Genomic DNA, 20,019 nt, shown 5'->3' with positions numbered 1-20,019 from the left:
GATGATGGAGACTATGATTCCCCCACAAGTCGGGATGAGACTCCGGACTAAATAAAAGAGGCCAAAAAAGGAGAAAAGGCCCAAATAAAAAAATGAGAGAAAAAGAGAGAAGGGACAATGCTACTATCCTTTTACCACAATTGTGCTTCAAAGTAGCACAATGATCTTCATGATAGAGAGTCTCCTATGTTACCACTTTCATATACTAGTGGGAATTTTTCATTATAGAACTTGGCTTGTATATTCCAACGATGGGCTTCCTCAAAATGCCCTAGGTCTTCATGAGCAAGCGAGTTGGATGCACACCCACTTAGTTCCTTTTGTTGAGCTTTCATATACTTATAGCTCTAGTTCATCCGTTGCATGGCAATCCCTACTCACTCACATTGATATCTATTAATGGGAATCTCCATAGCCCGTTGATACGCCTAGTTGATGTTAGACTATCTTCTCCCTTTTTGTCTTCTCCACAACCACCATTCTATTCCACATATAGTGCTATGTCCATGGCTCACGCTCATGTATTGTGTGAATATTGAAAAAGTTTGAGAACATCAAAAGTATGAAACAATTGCTTGGCTTGTCATCGGGGTTCTGCATGATTTAAATACTTTGTGTGGTGAAGATGGAGCATAGCAAGACTATATGATTTTGTAGCGTAACTTTCTTTGGCCATGTTATTTTGAAGAGACATAATTGCTTAGTTAGTATGCTTGAAGTATTATTATTTCTATATCAATATTGAACTTTTGTCTTGAATCTTTCGGATCGGAATATTCATACCACGAACATGATCCAGAGGACTTGGACCCTACGTCAAGAAAGCTACTAGGAAGGCATGAGGTAGGGGGCGCGCCTACCCCCCCCCCCCAGGCGTGCCATCCACCCTCGTGGAGCCCATGTTGCTCCACTGACGTACTCCTTCCTCCTGTATATACCTACGTACCCCCAAACTACCAGATACAGAGCCATAACCCTAATTCCACCGCCATAACTTTCTGTATCCACGAGATCCCATCTTGGGGCCTTTTCCAGAGCTCCACCGGAGGGGGCATCTATCACGGAGGGCTTCTACATCAACACCATAGCCTCTCCGATGAAGTGTGAGTAGTTTACTTCAGACCTTCGGGTCCATAGTTATTAGCTAGATGGCTTCTTCTCTCTTTTTGGATCTCAATACAAAGTTCCCTCCCTCTCTTGTGGAGATCTATTCGATGTAATATTATTTTGCGGTGTGTTTGTTGAGATCGATGAATTGTGGGTTTATGATCAAGTTTATCTATGAACAATATTTGAATCTTCTCTGAATTCTTTTATGTATGATTGGTTATCTTTGCAAGTCTCTTCAAATTATCAATTTGGTTTGGCCTACTAGATTGATCTTTCTTGCAATGGGAGAAGTGCTTAGCTTTGGGTTCAATCTTGCGGTGTACTTTCCCAGTGAAAGTAGGGGTAGCAAGGCATGTATTGTATTGTTGCAATCGAGGATAACAAGATGGGGTTTATATCATATTGCATGAGTTTATCCCTCTACATCATGTCATCTTGCTTAAAGCGTTACTCTGTTCTTTGAACTTAATACTCTAGATGCATGATGGATAGCGGTCGATGTGTGGAGTAATAGTAGTAGATGCAGGCAGGAGTCGGTCTACTTGTCTCAGACATGATGCCTATATACATGATCATACCTAGATATTCTCATAACTATGCTCAATTCTGTCAATTGCTCAATAGTAATTTGTTTACCCATTGTAATACTTATGATCTCGAGAGAAGCCACTAGTGAAACCTATGGCCCCCGGGTCTATTTTCCATCATATTAATCTTCCGTCAGCAAGCTATTTCCTTTTCCGTTTATTTTGCTTTCTTTACTTTGCATCTTTATCATAAAAATACCAAAAATATTATCTTATGATATCTATCAAATCTCACTCTCGTAGGTGACCGTGAAGGGATTGACAACCCCTTTATTGCGTTGGTTGTGAGGAGTCTATTTGTTTGTGTAGGTGCGAGGGAATCGTGCGTGGCCTCCTACTGGATTGATACCTTGGTTCTCAAAAACTGAGGGAAATACTTACGCTACTTTGCTGCATCACCCTTTCCTCTTCAAGGGAAAACCAACGAAGTGCTCAAGAGGTAGTAGCCGCCGTCAAGAAGCGTGTAGCGAAAGCTCCTACTAGTCCTGCCAGCCACCACGCTCATGCGCGAGGGAGGGACGCAGCTTCATTGACTTAATGCTCCTACCTTTGCATCTATGACAGGTGGGACCAACAGGTGGTTGGCCCACCTGTCATGCAGCCGAAGGCAGGTGCAGTTAAGGCACCGAAGCTCAGTCCGCGAGGGAGAGGGCGTTGTAGTAATCAAACTTCTCGGTCTTGTACGAGTTGACGCGACACATCAAAGCACTACACTCGATATAAGTCTTTTTACACATTTCAAATGGACTACTACATACGGATATATGTAGACATATTTTGCGTCGTATGTAGTCACTTGTTGCAATCTCTAAAAGACTTATATTTGGAAACGGAGGGAGTACAACGCATGCATGCATGCATGCCGTGACTTCCCTTTTGATACTTGCATGTGTTGATTTGATGCACCTTGCCAAATTTTGACTATAAATTTAACTAACCAATTTTTCATGCATCTCACAAAAAATTACGGGGCTGTTTGGATTGTGACCTATGTTTGTCTTATGTTGCCACACTATTTTTCCCACACTGGCCACACTTGCCTAACTTGAGTTGCTCAAATTGTTAGACACACTTTGGCTTGCCTCCGGACAGCCGGACTATCTCCATTGGCCGGACTGTTAGACTATGAAGATACAAGATTAAAGACTTTGTCTCGTGTCCGGATGGGACTCTACTTGGCGTGGAAGGCAAGCTAGGCAATACGTATATGGATATCTCCTCCTTTGTAACAGACCTTGTGTAACCCTAACCCTCTCCGGTGTCTATATAAACCAAAGGGTTTTAGTCCATAGGAAAACAATCACAACATACAATCATACCATAGGCTAGCTTCTAGGGTTTAGCCTCTCTCATCTCGTGGTAGATCTACTCTTGTAACACCCATATGATCAATATTAATCAAGCGGGACGTAGGGTTTTAGCTCCATCAAGAGGGCCCGAACCTGGGTAAAACTTCGTGTCCCTTGCCTCCTGTTACCATCTGGCCTAGACGCACAGTTCGGGACCCCCTACCCGAGATCTGCCGGTTTTGACACCGACATTGGTGCTTTCATGGAGAGTTCCTCTTCGTCGTCGCCATTAGGCTTGATGGCTCCTACTATCATCGATAGCGATGCGGTCCAGGGTGAGACTTTTCTCCCCGGATAGATCTTCGTATTCGGTGGCTTTGCACTGCGGGCTAATGCGCTTGGACATCTGGAGCAGATTGAAAGCTACGCCCCTGGCCATCAGGACATATTTGGAAGTTTGAACTACATGGCCAACATCCACGGAGACTTGATCTTCGACGGATTCGAGCCACAGCCGGGTGCGCCCCACTGTCGCGATGGGTATGACCTAGCTCTGCCGTCGAACAGTACCCCAGAGGCTGCACCAGCATCCGCTCCGACCCTTAGCTCGGAGCAAACTGCGCCAATCGAGGACAGGTGGCTAGACACCACCTCAGGGGCTGCAGTCTCAACGGTGATCGAGCCAAACACCAGCATAAACCTCTGCGCAGCCCGTGACTCCAAGGTGCCGGACTCTTTCCCGGACTCCGAATCGCCCGCGCCGCCGCCAATCAAATCCGATTGGGCGTCGATCATGGGATTCACCACCGCAGATATCTTTCACCACTCGCCCTTTGGCGACATTCTGAATTCACTAAGGTCTCTCTCTTTGTCAGGAGAGCCCTGGCTGGATTATGGCCAACAGGATTGGGATGCGGACGACGAAGAAATTCGACGCCCACCCACCACCCAATTAATAGCCACTGTCGATGACTCAACCAACATGCTCGACTTCGACTCCGCAGACATCGACGGTATGGACGATCATGTGGGAGGCAAAGAGGAACCACCGCCCAAAGGGCACTGGACGTCCACTTCATCATATGACGTATACATGGTGGACACACCAAAAGAAGACGACGACGAGGAACGGAAGGACACACCGAAGGCTTGTTCCCTCGAGAAGCAGTTAAAGAGGCGACTCAAGCGCTGCCCCAAATCCCGCCTCGGCAGAAATAACGATCACACAGACCCAGCATTGGAGCAGGGCGAACCACTGCCGGACCACGGCAATCTGGGGAATCAAACCGAACAAACCAATTCTGTCAAATATAATAGTCCGGACGACATAACGCCGGACAGGCACCCAGAGCAGCAGAATGCCCGTCAAAGGCTTGTTGCCACCGCGAGGAGTGTGAAAAAGTAGAAGCAAAGGCTCAAGGCTGCGCAAGACACACTCCAAATCAGATGGAGTAAAATACTGAACACAACAGCGAGGTACGGCGACAATCGCCCCTCCAAGAGCTACCCAAAAAGGAAGTTGCTACCTGAATTCGATGAGGAGGCCTCAGATCCCCCACAACCAAATATCAATGCAGCCACCTGGCCGGATAGACGACCTCACGGCCAACATCGAGCGGCAAACAATGCCACTAACAAACCAATACACGATCCACGCGAGGGCTCGCACCAAAAGGACGACGCAACCAGATCCATCTATGGACCACGCAAGCGCGCCCCAGCATACAATGTAACACAACAAACATCCGAACAACGTGGTACACCCAGATATAGGGGTGCTGCACACCCCCTATGTTTCACCGATGAGGTGCTGGACCATGAATTTCCAGAGGGATTCAAACTCGTAAATATAGAGGCATACGACGGAACAACAGATCCTGGGGTCTGGATTGAGGATTATATCCTCCATATCCATATGGCTCGAGGAGATGATCTCCACGCCATCAAGTACTTACCCCTCAAGCTCAAAGGGCCAGCTCGTCACTAGCTTAAAGGCCTCCCCAAAAACTCCATTGGAAGCTGGGAAGAGCTCGAAGACGCTTTTCAGGCAAATTTTCAAGGGACTTATGTCCGACCTCCGGACACGGATGATTTGAGTCATATAACTCAACAGCTCGGAGAGTCAGCCCGGAAACTTTGGAACAGGTTTCTTACTAAAAAGAACCAAATTGTCGACTGTCCGGATGCTGAAGCCTTGGTAGCTTTTAAGCATAGCGTCCATGACGAATGGCTCGCCAGACACCTCGGCCAAGGAAAGCCGAGAACAATGGTAGCATTAACAAGCCTCATGACCCGCTTTTGCGCGGGTGAGGACAGCTGGCTAGCCAGATGCAACACCAGCGACCCCAGTACATCTGAAGTTAGAGATGGAAACGGGAAATCACGGCGCAACAACAGTAACAAACGCCGGAATAAAGAAGACAGCACGAAGAGCACGGCAGTAAACGCCGGATTCAAAAGGTCTTAGCCAGTTCACCAAAAGCCGCCCTCTAGGCGCCAGAGACAAACTGTCCAGCCTAAACATAATTCCGGACCAAATATGTCAGATCCATAGAACCACTGGTAAACCTGCTAATCATACCCACAGAAGAATGTTGGGTCTTCTAGCAGTCTGGTAAGCTCAACGCCGTACACAAGGGGGAGGATACACCAAGCGAAGACGAGGATGAGCCTCTCAAGCAAGACACTAGGGAACAAAAGAAATTTCCATCGGAAGTCAAAACAGTAAACGTGTTACACGTGATCAAGGGAATAAACAAAACAACACTCCTAGAAAAATATGCCCAAGGGACTATCGCCACGGAGTCCTGCCACTGGTCGTCTCAACTGATCACTTTCGACCATCGTGATTACTCAGCAAGTATCCGGCGTGCAGGATGGGCTGCCCTGGTATTATCCCAATAATTGATGGATATCACTTCACACGAGTCCTGATGGACGGTGGCAGCAGTCTAAACCTGATATATTAGGATACAATCCGCGAAATGGGGTTAGACCCAACAAAAATTTGCCATAGCAATACTACCTTTAAAGGAGTAACGCCAGGCCCAGGGGCTCATTGCACGGGCTCCCTGCTACTAAAAGTTATATTCGGCTCCCCCGATAACTTCTGCAGCTAACATTTAACCTTCCACATCGCTCCGTTCCAAAGTGGCTATCAAGCACTACTTGGACGCGAAGCTTTCGCTCGCTTTAATGCAATACCGCACTACGCTTCCCTCACACTCAAGATGTCCGGCCCACATGGCATCATTACAGTGCACGGAAGTATTAAACGATCTTTGCGCACTGAAGAGAGTGTGGCTACCTCGGCAGCCGCACACTAAAGTTGGCCTCACCAACTAAAACATTTAACAGGTCGTCAAGACCTCGGACACGGTTAGACGAGTCCGGCACAGCTATATGTAATTCATACCGGATCAATGGTCACACCCCTATAAAAGGGGCTCAACGCGCGCAGACAAGTGGCAATTTTCACTCATCTTAAATTATACTTGGTTCCCTTAAAAACTATCCTTTGGCACGACAACTTTTTCACCTAAGTTCCTCTCTTTTACAGATGATCATCGTGCTACACCCGTCCAGGATATGACACAACGGAGACATAGGCGCCGACATGCAGCAGGGACCCGCTCCAAGGATTCTTTTTAGATTAAGACCCTACGCAAACCTTTTTTATTGTCTCTTGTTGATACATATCCACCGAATTCTCAGCACAGTTGAGGAGGATGCTGACGTCTTGGCATGTGGCCACATTAGAATAATGCACGTGCCTGGACACAAGGGGATTCTTACGAAGGGCACTATTTAGGCCCGGTTTATACCATAAAGACCGAATACCTTAGGGAGTGTTCGGTGTCGCGAGTTTGGCCTTATATGCATCAGCTCCGAATCATTGTCTTTGGTCAAATGTTGGGTTTACCCGGCTCCTGTGTTTTGGTGCCTTACGTTCCGCTTTACCGGCTGAGGTAGCACCAGGAGAACTACTGCGATTGTGCCCTGGTTCATCCGGACGAGCACCTCAGTAGAGAAAGCCGAAAACTGACTGTCATGATATAGCGTGAGACTGGTCAACCACTCGGTGACCTATCGGAATGTTAGAATTCCTCCACCTTAACGAAGGGTCGTTTTCCGGCCAAGCATGTACGCACCCCGCGATCGGGAGAGTGCGGAGCCACCAGGGGATATCTAGTAGCCCCACTGTCAAACTCCTATGGCTAAGTGAAAGAGTTATAGCATTATAGTCCGGTTGCCTCGCTCGGTACGCTATCACCTCCTTAATAGGACCAAGGTGTTGGGTTAACTGTGAACACACGTTTTTTGCAAGCACCACCGCATTATATGCGTGGGGGTTGAAGCAGATGGCTGCAATCTTTCAGGTTATACACATGTATACATAAACGGCCGCCCAGGAGGCATCATACTACTTTCAGGCAAAAGTATGAACATAACCTTATAAAAACTTCATAAAAGCATTGTGCTTACAATGAGAATACATATCACTCAAACATAATATTTTTTGAGCACTGGGCCTCTATCAAACGAGCACCCTCGAGAACCTCCTCGAAATAGTGCTCGGTAGCCACCCGGCCTATGGCCGAACCCTGCGCCGCAACAGTGGTAGTGTCCATCTCCGCCCAGTATGCTTTAACACGGGAAAAGGCCATCCGCGAGCCTTCTATGCATGCCGACCTCTTGATCGCATTAATGCGCGGCACCGCATCAAGGAACTACTGCACTAAGCTGAAATAGCTGTTCGGCTTTGGCCCTTCCGGCCATAGCTGATCCACAACAGACCTCATGGCGAGTCCGGACAACCTATTCAGTTCAGCCCATTCGGCTAGCTGGTCAATCAATGAAAACGGACGCTCTGGAACGTGGAATTGCATCCAGAACAGTTTGTCCACTTGACGATCTGTCTGACCTTGGAAGTACTTGGCCGCATCGGCAGCGCTCGCCGCCAAATCCATATATGCATCTGCCAAACTCCACAGCCGCTCTAGAGGGGCATACCTTGGAACTCCGAACTTCCTCCGTAACATGAAGGGTTTCCCAGCCGCAATATCCCCGGCTTCCCGCAGCTCCTACTTCTTCGCTCTCATAGCAGAACGGGTGTCTTTGTCCGCCGCCGCGGCCTTCTTAAGGTCCATTGCCTTCGCTCAGTTCTCCTTTTCAAGGACCCGGCAACGGTCGGCAGTGTCTTTTAATTCTACGGCCATTTTGGCCATCTTCTCTTGGCTCTCGCAATGTGCGGCCTTCTCGGCTTTCAACTCTTCGGCCGCCTTCAAAGCAGCCGCATTACTAATCCTCGCTTGTTCCGTGGCTCGGGCAAGTTCCGCCCGCAAGGCTTCCACGGTGGCAGCTCCATCTGCAGTCACAACGTATTAAAGATACCATCATGATGCTACTCTTACTATGTGGCGTTCACCGAAGAATAACACTTACGCTGTGCCTCGTCAAGCCTCTTGTTAACAAGCTCGATGTCGGCGTCTGCCGCATCTAGTCGTTGTTTTAATTTGGCAAACTCACTAGTCCGGCTAGCCACCGGAGCTTCCACCACCTGCACATAAGGGCAGTCTGATTATTGCCTGGGAATATGATCCTCTGTTCGCCGCCGTTCTCGACGACAACCAGAGTCTCAGGGGCTACAATCTACACAGGGCACACCTAACATGTGCAGTACTATCACATATTATCTCACATACCTCAAAGCCTGTCAGTAGACTCATAAAGGCTTCATGTAATCTGCTTTCAGCGGACGAGATTCTCTCCATCACCGTACCCATCAGCATACGGTGTTCTTATGAGATGGCCGCTCGCCCCACAAACTCCTTCAGAACGTCCAACCGCACACCGGACGGTGCCGGACTCTTTCTATGCTCTCTTCGGGAGCCGGACACCTGGGACTTCGGGGGCCTACGGGATTATCTTCTGGCCTCACCGGATCCGGAGAGGCCCTCCGCGGTGACACTTCGGGGTCGCCTGCTTCTGGAGCGGAGGAGTCCGGAGGAGGCGTTTCGCTCTCCATCATCTCTAGAAGAAGATCCCCCGAAGACGAGCTCATTTGAGAGGGGCTAAGGCCCGAACTGCAAGATATATGCGGTGGTTATTTTCTCAGAGAAAAAAGATAGCATACCTTTACTATTAAAGTATTTCGGATCACTTACGACTCGTTGGAGGGCTAATCCCCCCGCGGACTTTATGCGGCAAAAGCACCCCCCCGAGGGAGGACCCTCTGTGGGAGACTTCTTCTCCCGTTTGGAGGCTTCGGCTTTCGGATTCTTGGATGCATTCCTTTTCCTCCCCCGGTCGTCCTCCTTCGTGGAGAGACTCATTCCCTCAGTTGGAACAGGCAGCGATGGGGGCCCGCGTCTGCCCGTATTATCCCCCCTGTATTTTCCTTCAAGGGCTTCGGGCAAGGTGCAACCTCGAGCATCTTTTCCAATACCGGATTGTCCAAACCCTCAGGGACGGGGGCCGAACACCGAATCATCTTCGCCTTTGTTAGCCAGTCCTGGTCAAAAAAGCGAACTCTCAGAAATAATTTCGTAAAGAATAAAAGATAGTGTGCTCGGCCAGAGGGCTTCTTACTTGTTCAGCGGCGCGGTTACTGCTCCGGCCCGCGTCCTCGGTAATATCCGGACACTCTACTTGTTGTCCGAAGAATGACTTGTACATCTCCTCGTTCGTTAGGCAGAGGAAACTCTGAATGGCACGTGGTCCCTCTGGGTTGAACTCCCACAAGAGAAGGGGCCGGCATTTGCAAGGCTGGACTTGACGAACCAGCATAACTTGTATTACCGTAACCAAATTAAAATCTCCCTCGAAGAGATCTCGGATGCGGCTTTGCAGTATAGGCACGTCCTTGGCTGGACCCCAGCTCAGACCCCTGCTAATCCATGACATCAGTTGTGGTGGGGGCCCGAGCGAAAAGCGGGGGCGGCCGCCCACTTGGCACTTCTGGGAGCCGTGAGGTAAAACCACTCCCGTTGCCATAATTCGGACACCTCTGGAAAGGAACCTTTCGGCCATGGAGCTCCTACCATCTTGCCTATTGATGCACCTCCGCACGCAGCATGTTGCCCCTCGATCATCTTCGGCTTTACTTCAAAGGTCTTGAGCCATAGGCCGAAGTGAGGGGTAACGCGGAGGAAGGCCTCACACACGACAATAAATGTCGTGATGTGAAGAAAGGAGTACGGATCTAGATCATGGAAATCTAGCCCGTAATAGAACATCAAACCCCTGACGAAAGGATCCAGAGTGAGGCCTAGACCTCGGAGGAAGTGGGAGACAAAAACAATGTTCTCTTTGGGTTCGGGAGTAGGGACGATCTACCCTCGAGCAGGCAGCCGATGCGAAACCTCAGCGGTCAGATATCTGGCTCCCTCAACTTCTTAATGTCCTCTTCCGTAATGGAGGAGGGCATCAATCGGCCTTGAAGGCTGGATCCGGACATGGTTGAAGATCCAGAGCACCTAACCTGGGCTTTGGGTGTTAGAACTCGAGGCAGGGGAAGGGTTCGATTGAGCACAAGAGGGAAAAAGCGAAAACCTTGTCCCCTTATAAAGAGGGTGAATAGCAAGCGTCCTCTCTATAGCCGTTTGGGAATTACCTATAATCTAGGAGTCCTAGACACTGTTGGGTTACCCACGACCGCATTAATGAGAATCCCGTAATAAGGGGACACGATCTCTGCTTTGTCAGGACGTGTCAAAAAACTGCCTCGCGTTATGTGCGGGGCTGGTTAAAAGAAACGGTTCGAATAATCACCAGGCCATGACATAACATCATGCTGCCAAAACAAGTCAGCAAATTAGATATGCAAAAATATTATTCTCTCTACGATGGAATGTGGAACTTATTTTGCAGGGTCGGACACTATCCTCGTATTCAAATTCTTCTGCGGTGTATTCGGAGAAGGAACCTGCCTTGCAATGCCGAAGACAATACTGCGCGCCGGACTCATCGTCATTGAAGCCTGGTTCAGGGGCTACTGAGGGAGTCCTGGATTAGGAGGTCTCCGGACAACCGGACTATCTCCATTGGCTGGACTGTTAGACTATGAAGATACAAGATTAAAGACTTCATCTCGTGTCCGGATGGGACTCTACTTGGCCTGGAAGGCAAGCTAGGCAATACGTATATGGATATCTCCTCCTTTGTAACCAACCTTGTGTAACCCTGACCCTCTCCGGTGTCTATATAAACCAAAGAGTTTTAGTCCGTAGGACAACAATCACAACATACAATCATACTATACTCTAGCTTCTAGGGTTTAGCCTCTCTGATCTCAAGGTAGATCTACTCTTGTAACACCCATATGATCAATATTAATCAAGCAGGACGTAGGTTTTTACCTCCATCAAGAGGGCCCAAACCTGGGTAAAACTTCATGTCCTTGCCTCCTGTTACCATCCGGCCTAGACGCACAGTTCGGGACCCCCTACCCGAGATCCACCGGTTTTGACACCGACAGGAATCTTGCCACACTTTTTTTGTCTATGACATGTGGGGTTCACTGCTAATAAAAAAATTTCTTGTCATAGGTGTGGCTAACAAAAAAGACTTATATTTAGGAATGCAGGGAGTAGAAAATATAAATAATAATGAATGTTGGGGCAACCCACGTTTCCGATAATTTTAGCCATGGGCTTGTTCAGAATTTTTACGAGGGGGTGGTTGTTCATTTAATGGAGGGACTTGTACCAGACTTGAATTATACAAAGTGCGACCTGGAACACTATAACACCACTTGGAACAAGCGGGTAGCTATCTCAAAAAACAATCAACAACTAAAAAAATGGTGACCTGGCACGTAGTACACAATTTTAAACGATTGTTTTGATGGAGTGAAAAAGGAAAACTACCCCACTACGTATATATAGGTTGGAGCCTCCGCGCTTGCTTGCTAGGGTTGCTCTATTGACACACTCTCATCCTCTCTAGATCTAAACAAGATAGGGGTGGTAACACTGTCTTTCTCCCTTCAAAGAACACTGTCTTTCTATCCTCACAGCTGGTTACAGATCTGGACGTATCCCCCTCCACCGGTGAAGGGGAGGAGGGGCAGCGTTTAGGCTGTCGTCGACAGCAAGGGAGGAGACCCACTATTGGCCGCACCATTATCTCTGGCTGAGCGCCAGCGCGGGAGGTCCTTCGATCCCATCGTCGTTGCCCTAGTGTGGGCGGATCCGGCCTCCCGCCACCCGCCTATCCAAATCCCGACGACCTTCAGGAATATCTTCATTCGAAACCACCTTAGCTCTACTTCCCCAGCTCGCTATGTCGCTCCATGTGCATCATTTTCTACCTCTTTGCCCCTCTCGATTGGGTGGTCCAACATCCCCTATTTTTTTTCTTCTATTGTTAGAGGTAAATCTACTTCGTGGAGTGGAATCTTGTACTTGGTTCAAACAAGAAGGGGTTGTCTGGTTTGTGACTAACTTCGCCAAAGGTTGCCACACCTAAGGTTAGGCAAGTTTGACTAACTTAGGTGAGTGTTTGGTTCAAGCCACACCTTAGGCAAGCCACACTTGATCCCCACATGGCATACACACAAAAAGTGTGGCAAGATTCCCTTAGGCTTGCCAACTTGTGGCTTTCATTTTGATGAACTAAGGGGCTGTTTGGTTTGTGACTAACTTTGCCAAAGGTTGCCACACCTAAGGTTAGGCAAGTTTGACTAACTTAGGTGAGCGTTTGGTTCGAGCCACACTTTAGGCAAGCCACACTTGGGCCCCACATGGCATACACACAATAAGTGTGGCAAGATTCCCTTAGGCTTGCCAACTTGTGCCTTTCATTTTCATGAACTAAACTTAGGCAAGGTTGGCAAAACTGTGTGGCAAAATATGGCAATACTAGGCCTAGAACCAAACAGCCCCTAAACTTAGGCAAGGTTGGCAAAAATGTGTGGGAAAATATGGCAATACTAGGCCTAGAACCAAACATAGTACATCGGACTTGGTACAAACAGGAAGGAAAGGGTGTGAAAGTAGTACAGACAGGTCATCCAACCGGTCTCTTGGTCGAAAAGGGAAATATAGGGGTAACGCTGAACACAGTGGTATGACCAGGACTAGATTTTCTATCTACACATAGGAGTAGGTGGCTAGAGTGAAAAAAATGGGACCAACCCAGATATGTTTCTTGGATGTTTGTTTCTCGGGGCAACAAACTATGAGTCACCACTTTATGCCCCTGTTTAGGTACATGGTGCTGGACTGCTGGTGCACCCACTGTCCCATGCCCTTATACCAAATTTTTAGCTGTTATTAATCTACTGCCCCTGGTAAAAATGAAGCCATGCCACTGTTATAAGCCATGAAAAGTTTATCCAAATGTTTTTGCCTGTAATTGTTTGAGACTCTAACTGTTTCCTCTGTAGCTTTTTGTGTAAACAGGGATATCCATTTCACCTGGTTGCTGTTGTGACCTTTTGGTGCACTGCACAAAACTCTTCTTAAAATGTCCTCTTAAAAGCAGTGACTTTTGTGCTGTTTAACTGGAATGTCAGAATGGAACAATTGGTTCATTTCAGTGGAACTGCACAAAGGGAGATCTATGTTCCAATCCTCATCATCCACATTGGCACCATAACCTTCCTTTAGGTAAGAATGATGTTCAATGCATGTGTTCATCTCTATTTTGTGACTGCCATGAGAAAATAATGCTATTTTTACTACTAAACTTGTACTACCTCACTGACAAAACCAATTCTGAAATAGAAGGCCAATCGTGTACTAGGTTTCACCAACTAGTGAGGAGAATGAGAAACAGAGCATGAAGAGGAAGAAGAAGAAGAATAAACAGTGCCAAGGCGATCTTGCTGAAGCCAGAGGCCTCAGTCGAGGCCATTCAAGGGCTCCGGCAATGACTACCTTACATGTGAGACGATCCTCCAGGGAGCCCTTCCACTTCTGTTGTGTCACTTAATTAATTAGGAGTACTTAAGTACCACTAATTTATTGCTGCCTAATTTTCCTGTCGGAGTTAAACAAATCTTTACTAGCACCCTATGCTAAATCATGTACATGTGGATGTTTGTCTATGGAGGTGAATCATGTGGTGGAGGAGGGAGGGAATATTATTAGTGTCATGACATAATAGTGCTATTATTTTGCATGTCAAGTTATTGCCATTGGTTCAATGAGGCAATGCTTTGCGTATTGTCCATCATGAATTTGATGCTACTGTTAGAGTAATATGCTAATGTGTTTCTATCCTTTCTTGCTAAGCTAATGAAGGTTTTACCTTGTTCCTACTTGTGCAAACAGGGATCATGTTGTGCCAATCATAATTTTTAGTGGAACTACACAAGAAAATACAATGAACTATATCCTAGCCTGTGCTTTAATTCTGCTGGAAGTTCTTGATACTCTTTCGATATAATCTCAGCACTGGTAAACAAGAGTGATTTAAACCATACATTTGAAGTGCACAAAAATATTTACTATTGAGTGATTCTAGTGAGTGCTTTATCATCTCTTATGGGACTACATGAATAAGCTTTTTCCTCACGTTGGTACGGTCCTAAGGCCTTCATCCATATTAGTTTGCTGTCATCTCTATTTGTATCGTGCTACTGTCATGAGAAACTCCTTTATCTTTGCACGTTAAAGTTTTGCAACCTATGATACATGGCAATGCTTTGAGTGTTGAGCTAATTGGCACTGATTAAATTAACTAATACCTCTCTTTAAGCAAGACTACTATGTTGCTAACTTTACCCATTAAGGTAATGAGGGTGCTTCTATTTGTTAGTGTATGTTTCATCAACTAGTCCCACTATTACAGTAATCTCACTATCTCAATATATGTGCCAATAGGGATGCTCGATTTTGGTGGAACTGCACAAAAACTTTGGGTGCTTCATTGCCTCAACAGCTTCCGTCCTTTCTTGTCAGTCGCTAATCTGGGCCTGCTTTCTGCCTTTGCTGTCAGTCGCTTCGCTTATCCCGGCTTCCAGTCAAAGGAAAAAGTAATTGATATGCTACCTCACACAGATTGGTACTGGTCTTTATCCTGATTATTGTGCTTGTCATGTATTGGTGATTTGGTATTGTGCTACTGTTTGCCGATTTTATAAAGGAGTAACTTGGAGCCTGAACTTGCAAGCTAATCATTGCATTGGGTGATTTCAGTAGAACTGCACAAAAAGATTAGATGGACAGATACTTATGCTACTGCTATGTACTCCAAGTTCACTTAGACAAGCATCAATGTTGACAAGAAGTGCCTATATTCATTCGAGTATCAACCGGCGTCAACCAGTTGTCAAACTCCAAGTATTAGGAGAGTGAATGCTAAAAATATTGCTTGGCGCATAGCCCAGAAAAACATAGTCCAGTCTTTGGTCCCAACTTGTGCCTTTTGGTTATCAGCAGATATGGTAGCGAACTGTACGACATGGAGTCTAAAGATTCCAGACAAGTTGGTTGACGCGTATATTCATCTAGCACTTAATCAGTTTGCACGCCAGGGATGCTCCAGTTCACTTGAACTGCATAAAAAATTTGGGTGGTTCATTTTCTCAACCGCCTCCTTTCTCATCTGCAATGTAGAATTTTGGCGAGCTACAGGACCAAGATGAGCCAGTAAACTAGTTGGATGAAAGTAGTGGCCAAGTTGCTCAAACCTCCCTCGGCACAAGGCCACTATTTGAGGATAAACTTACAAGCAAAGTTGAGATTGTCTGTGCTGCCTCTTATGTACTCGAAAGTTTACTCGTACAAGCATTAATTTTAGCAAGAAGTACTTTCAACTGAACACCATTTACCAGTCTGCAATGTAGAATTTTGGCAAGCTACATGACCAAGATGAGCCAGTAAACTAGCTGGATGCAAGTAGTGGCCAAGCTGCTCAAACCTCCCTCGGCACGAAGCCACTATTTGAGGATAAACCTACAAGCAAAGTCCAGATTGTCTGTGTTTCCTCTTATGTACTCGAAATTTTACTCGTACAAGAATTAATTTAGCAAGAAGTACCTCTGACTGAACACCATTTACCAGTCTGTACCCTAGTTAATTAAAGTTCGTCCATGTATCATATTGGATGTGATCTCAATGATTTGGGTGCATAAACATACTAAACATATGTATATCTGAATCTTTTTGTGAATTATCTATGAATATTGTTGTGTGATCTATCAATCATTTGGATCCATAGACATGCTGAACTTGTGTATATATGAATCTTTTGAGTTGTTGATAGTGAATGTTGGCTATGAATATGAATGTGTCCTATGAACCTAAGTTTGATATGAATGTTTACCTTTTCTGTTGTTCTTGGGTGTGAACTTGTTAGTATGCCTACTATGAGGTATGTGACATGTGGCTGTCAACGGCACACCTTCTTCCCGAGAAGAATTGCACCTGCTTTGTTAGGGTAGTAACGGTGCATCGGCTCTTTTTAATCTTTTTGCTCTGTCTTGCCCCCTCCCCCGCTCAACCCATGCCGTAATGTTTTTGGCCTCAAAACAAACATAGTACTGCGTTGTTTTTGTGGCTTGATGAAATATCGAGTGCTAGTTTCTGTAGGTTGGCCCGCCCAGCAAATGGGCTGCTAGTCCACCACGGACTGGGAGGCTAAAAATACAAGTTGTATGGTGCAGAGGCAAGTAAAAAATGCCATCGAGAGCCATCCACTGAAAAAAAATCGCTCCTGATGTGCTTCTTCAGTCGTGCCGCCGGCCCCCTCTATAATCCAGTTCGCTCGGGGATCTGGTATCATTTTTTTCCAGAGGGCGAACAAGTATCAGCTAGGCCTAGGTTTTTTATTTTAACATGCGTAGCCCACGACATATAGTGACAGTGGTTTCAACTTATTTTTTGAGGTCCATACCGGCCTATGGGCTTTTTCTTAAAGATCGGTAGCCCAATGTATTTTTTAACCACATTATATATATTTATATTATTACTATTATCGTATATTTTATAGAGACTTATATATACATTATAAAAAAATCCCATGTGTTATTAACTTATAAAAGTAAATGTTTAACAGAAGTTGGCAAGGAAAATCCTGGTTGTTTTTGACTCGCACGCAAGGAAATCCTAGTGATTGCGTACAAAAGCTTGCGAAGATTTTAAGGACCAGTGTAATAATAACGTGCTCATTTTTATTTTGAGCAATAACTCGCTATTGTTAATTATGTATATAAAAATGTGCCTCTCCGGTTTATTTTTGATATTAATTGCTCCTTCTAACATAACATTATATATATAACGAGCCCAGCTAATTCGTGTATTTCAAGGAAGTGAAAATGGGCTAGGATTTCTTAGATAATATAAATGGGCCGCATTGACGCAAAATTATTTGTTCACCCAGCCTAGCAAATGGACTGTACATTCTAGAAAACATGGGTTAAATAAATGCCACATTTTTGCAGGCTGACATGTGGGCCAATAGGTCGAAGCCTACGCAGGGCGTTGTCAACTTGGTCGGCATGCACCTTCAAACTCTCGTCTTCTTCCTCGAGTGTCGCCAGGACCGCCTGGTCCGGCCTCCGGCGGCTAGCGGCTCTGCTTAGCATGCATCGCTGCGAAGCGCTACCCCGCCGCCGGCCAGGCTATCCTTCCACCCCTCCACACCCCCTGTTATTCTCCACCGACTGCAGCCCCACGCTGCACCAGAACCAGTTATAACCCTTCTCCTCCACTCAATCTACGACTCCACTACTGCGTCTTCCCATCTCCGAGTCGTTCCCGTCCGGGGCCTTGCCGTCGCCCACCGCCTCGCTGTGCTCGGTGCGGCGTGGTCAACAAACGAGAGTCATGAGAAGAGGACTGTACGTGGAGAGCCTGACGGCTGGGACCCACGAGGTCCATGGTTGCACACAAGGAAAGTTCCTCCTTATTAAGATGAAAAATGTTTCTTCCACCTGACAGCTAGGACCCACCGGCTGTATCTTCGCACGGAAGGAAGTGCCTCCTTGATATGCGAAAAACATTCTTCCTCCCGTTGACAGCTGGGACCCGTCAGATTTGGTGGCTGACTTGTGGGCCTACTAAGGGGACGTGTATGCAGGGCTTTGTCAACTTAATGAACAAATGATTCTAGCAGCTGGACCATTGGATGTTAATCCAACAGCCGTGCTCCTTCTTCAACCTCTGTTCTTGCTCTTGTCTTCCGTGGGCGGCACCGCGGCTGTGCTGCCGCGCACCCGAACCAGTCAAGTTTCCCACTCCTCTCCATCTGCGACTCCACTGCCCCGTCCCCATCTCCGGGTTGTTCCAGTCTGGGGCCTCGCCGTCGTCCACCGGCCTTTGGTGCGCTCGACACGTGTGGTCAACGTGGTGAACAACCGAGAGTCATCGGAAGATGACAGTATGTGAGAGGCTGACAGTGGGGACGCACCATGCACATGGATGCATGCATGCAACGGAACGCGGCGTGGTCAATGTGGTCAAGGAACGACTTCCATCAGAAGTGTAATGTACATGGAGAGGCTGACAGTTGGGTCCACAGCCGCAGCAAGGAAGTTCCTCCTTATTACGCTGAAAATAATGATTCCTCCACCTAACAGCAGGGACCCACCGGATGGGCCATCGTATTTTGCGGAAAAAAGTTTCCCCCCTGACTGCTGGGACCCACCAGACGGGTCACCATATTTCACGAAAAAATCGTTCCCCCCGCTGTCAGTTCGCACCCACCGGAAGTGCCTCCTTATTACGCAGAAAAAAAAAGAATACTCCCCCTGCTAGCTGGGACCCACCTTGGTGGGAGGCTGACTTGTGAGCCTACTAAGTTGACGGGGACGGAGGTCTTTGTCAACTTAGTCAATACGAACGATTCTAGCTCCAGTGACCGTACGATGTCCATCCAACGACCGTAGTGCTTCTTCAACCACTAGTCTTCTTGCTCCCGCCGCCCAAACCAGCACCGGTCATGCCGCGTGCTCCAACCTCCCATGGCCGGCTGTGCTGCCGCAGATGCCTCACCGTCCCCTACTACTCCCGCCGCTAGCTAGGCCATCCCTCTACTCACTCAAACCCCTGTTATTCTGCGGCGACAGCAGCCTCACACCGCAGCCGAACCAGTGAACCCTCGTACTCTTCTCCGCGTGGGCTTCCACTGCCGCGTCTTCCCCGGCTCCGCGTCGTCCCCTTCCTAGGCCTCGCCGTCTTCCACCGCCCTGGTGCTCTCGGCGGAGCGTGGTCAACATGGTTAAGGAACATCTTCCATCGGATGTGGACTGTATGTGGAGAGGCTGACAGTTGGGTCCATGGCCGCAGCAAGGAAGTGCCTCCTTATTACGCGCAAAATAATTATTCCTCCACCTGACAACAGGGACCCACCAGACGGGCCACCGTATTTCGCGAAAAAACGTTTCCCTTGACTGCTGGGACCCACCAGCTACATCTTCGCATGCAAGGAAGTGCGTCTAGGAAAAAATGATTCGCCCCCTGACTGTTGGGACCCACCAGCTAAATCTTCGCACACAAGGAAGTGCCTGACAGTCGGGACCCACCTGGATGAAGCGTATGTAGTGTTGTCATTCTGGTCGCGAACATGTACGTACATACTGGTCGATGTAGAGGCGCGCACGTGTCATAGTAGAGGCGTGCACGTACCATGTACACGTACGTACAACGGCCAGTGTGCAAGAAAGAAACTACGGCCACGTACGTACATACGGGCAGGGTCTCGAACGCCTACTCACGCATATGTACGGCCATGGCTCGTGTACATGGCTGGGTCGGAACGGAAAAACTGCGTCATCGTCGTGTTCATGGGGAACCAACCGGCTGGGTCGGAACGGAATGCATCGTCGTGTTCATCGAGAGGGCTTGGGCGGAACAGCTGGTGGAAACAAGGCCTGGCGTACCGCAAAACAGAGGAAACGACCTTGTGTTCGACCGGCCACGTTCGAAATGGGATCTTGTTCATCGGGAGGGGTCTGGCATACCGCAAAACGGAGGAAACGGACCTCCTATGGTCAAAACGGGGGTCCTATTGATCAGGAGGGATGTGGCGTACCGCAAAATGGAGGAAACGGACCTCCTACGGTCGAAACAAGGGTCCTGTTG

Source organism: Triticum urartu, chromosome 3, assembly GCF_003073215.2.
Source record: "Triticum urartu cultivar G1812 chromosome 3, Tu2.1, whole genome shotgun sequence".
Classification (NCBI taxonomy): domain Eukaryota; kingdom Viridiplantae; phylum Streptophyta; class Magnoliopsida; order Poales; family Poaceae; genus Triticum; species Triticum urartu.
The sequence above is the reverse complement of the archived record's forward strand: the minus strand, read 5'-3'. Positions refer to the sequence as shown.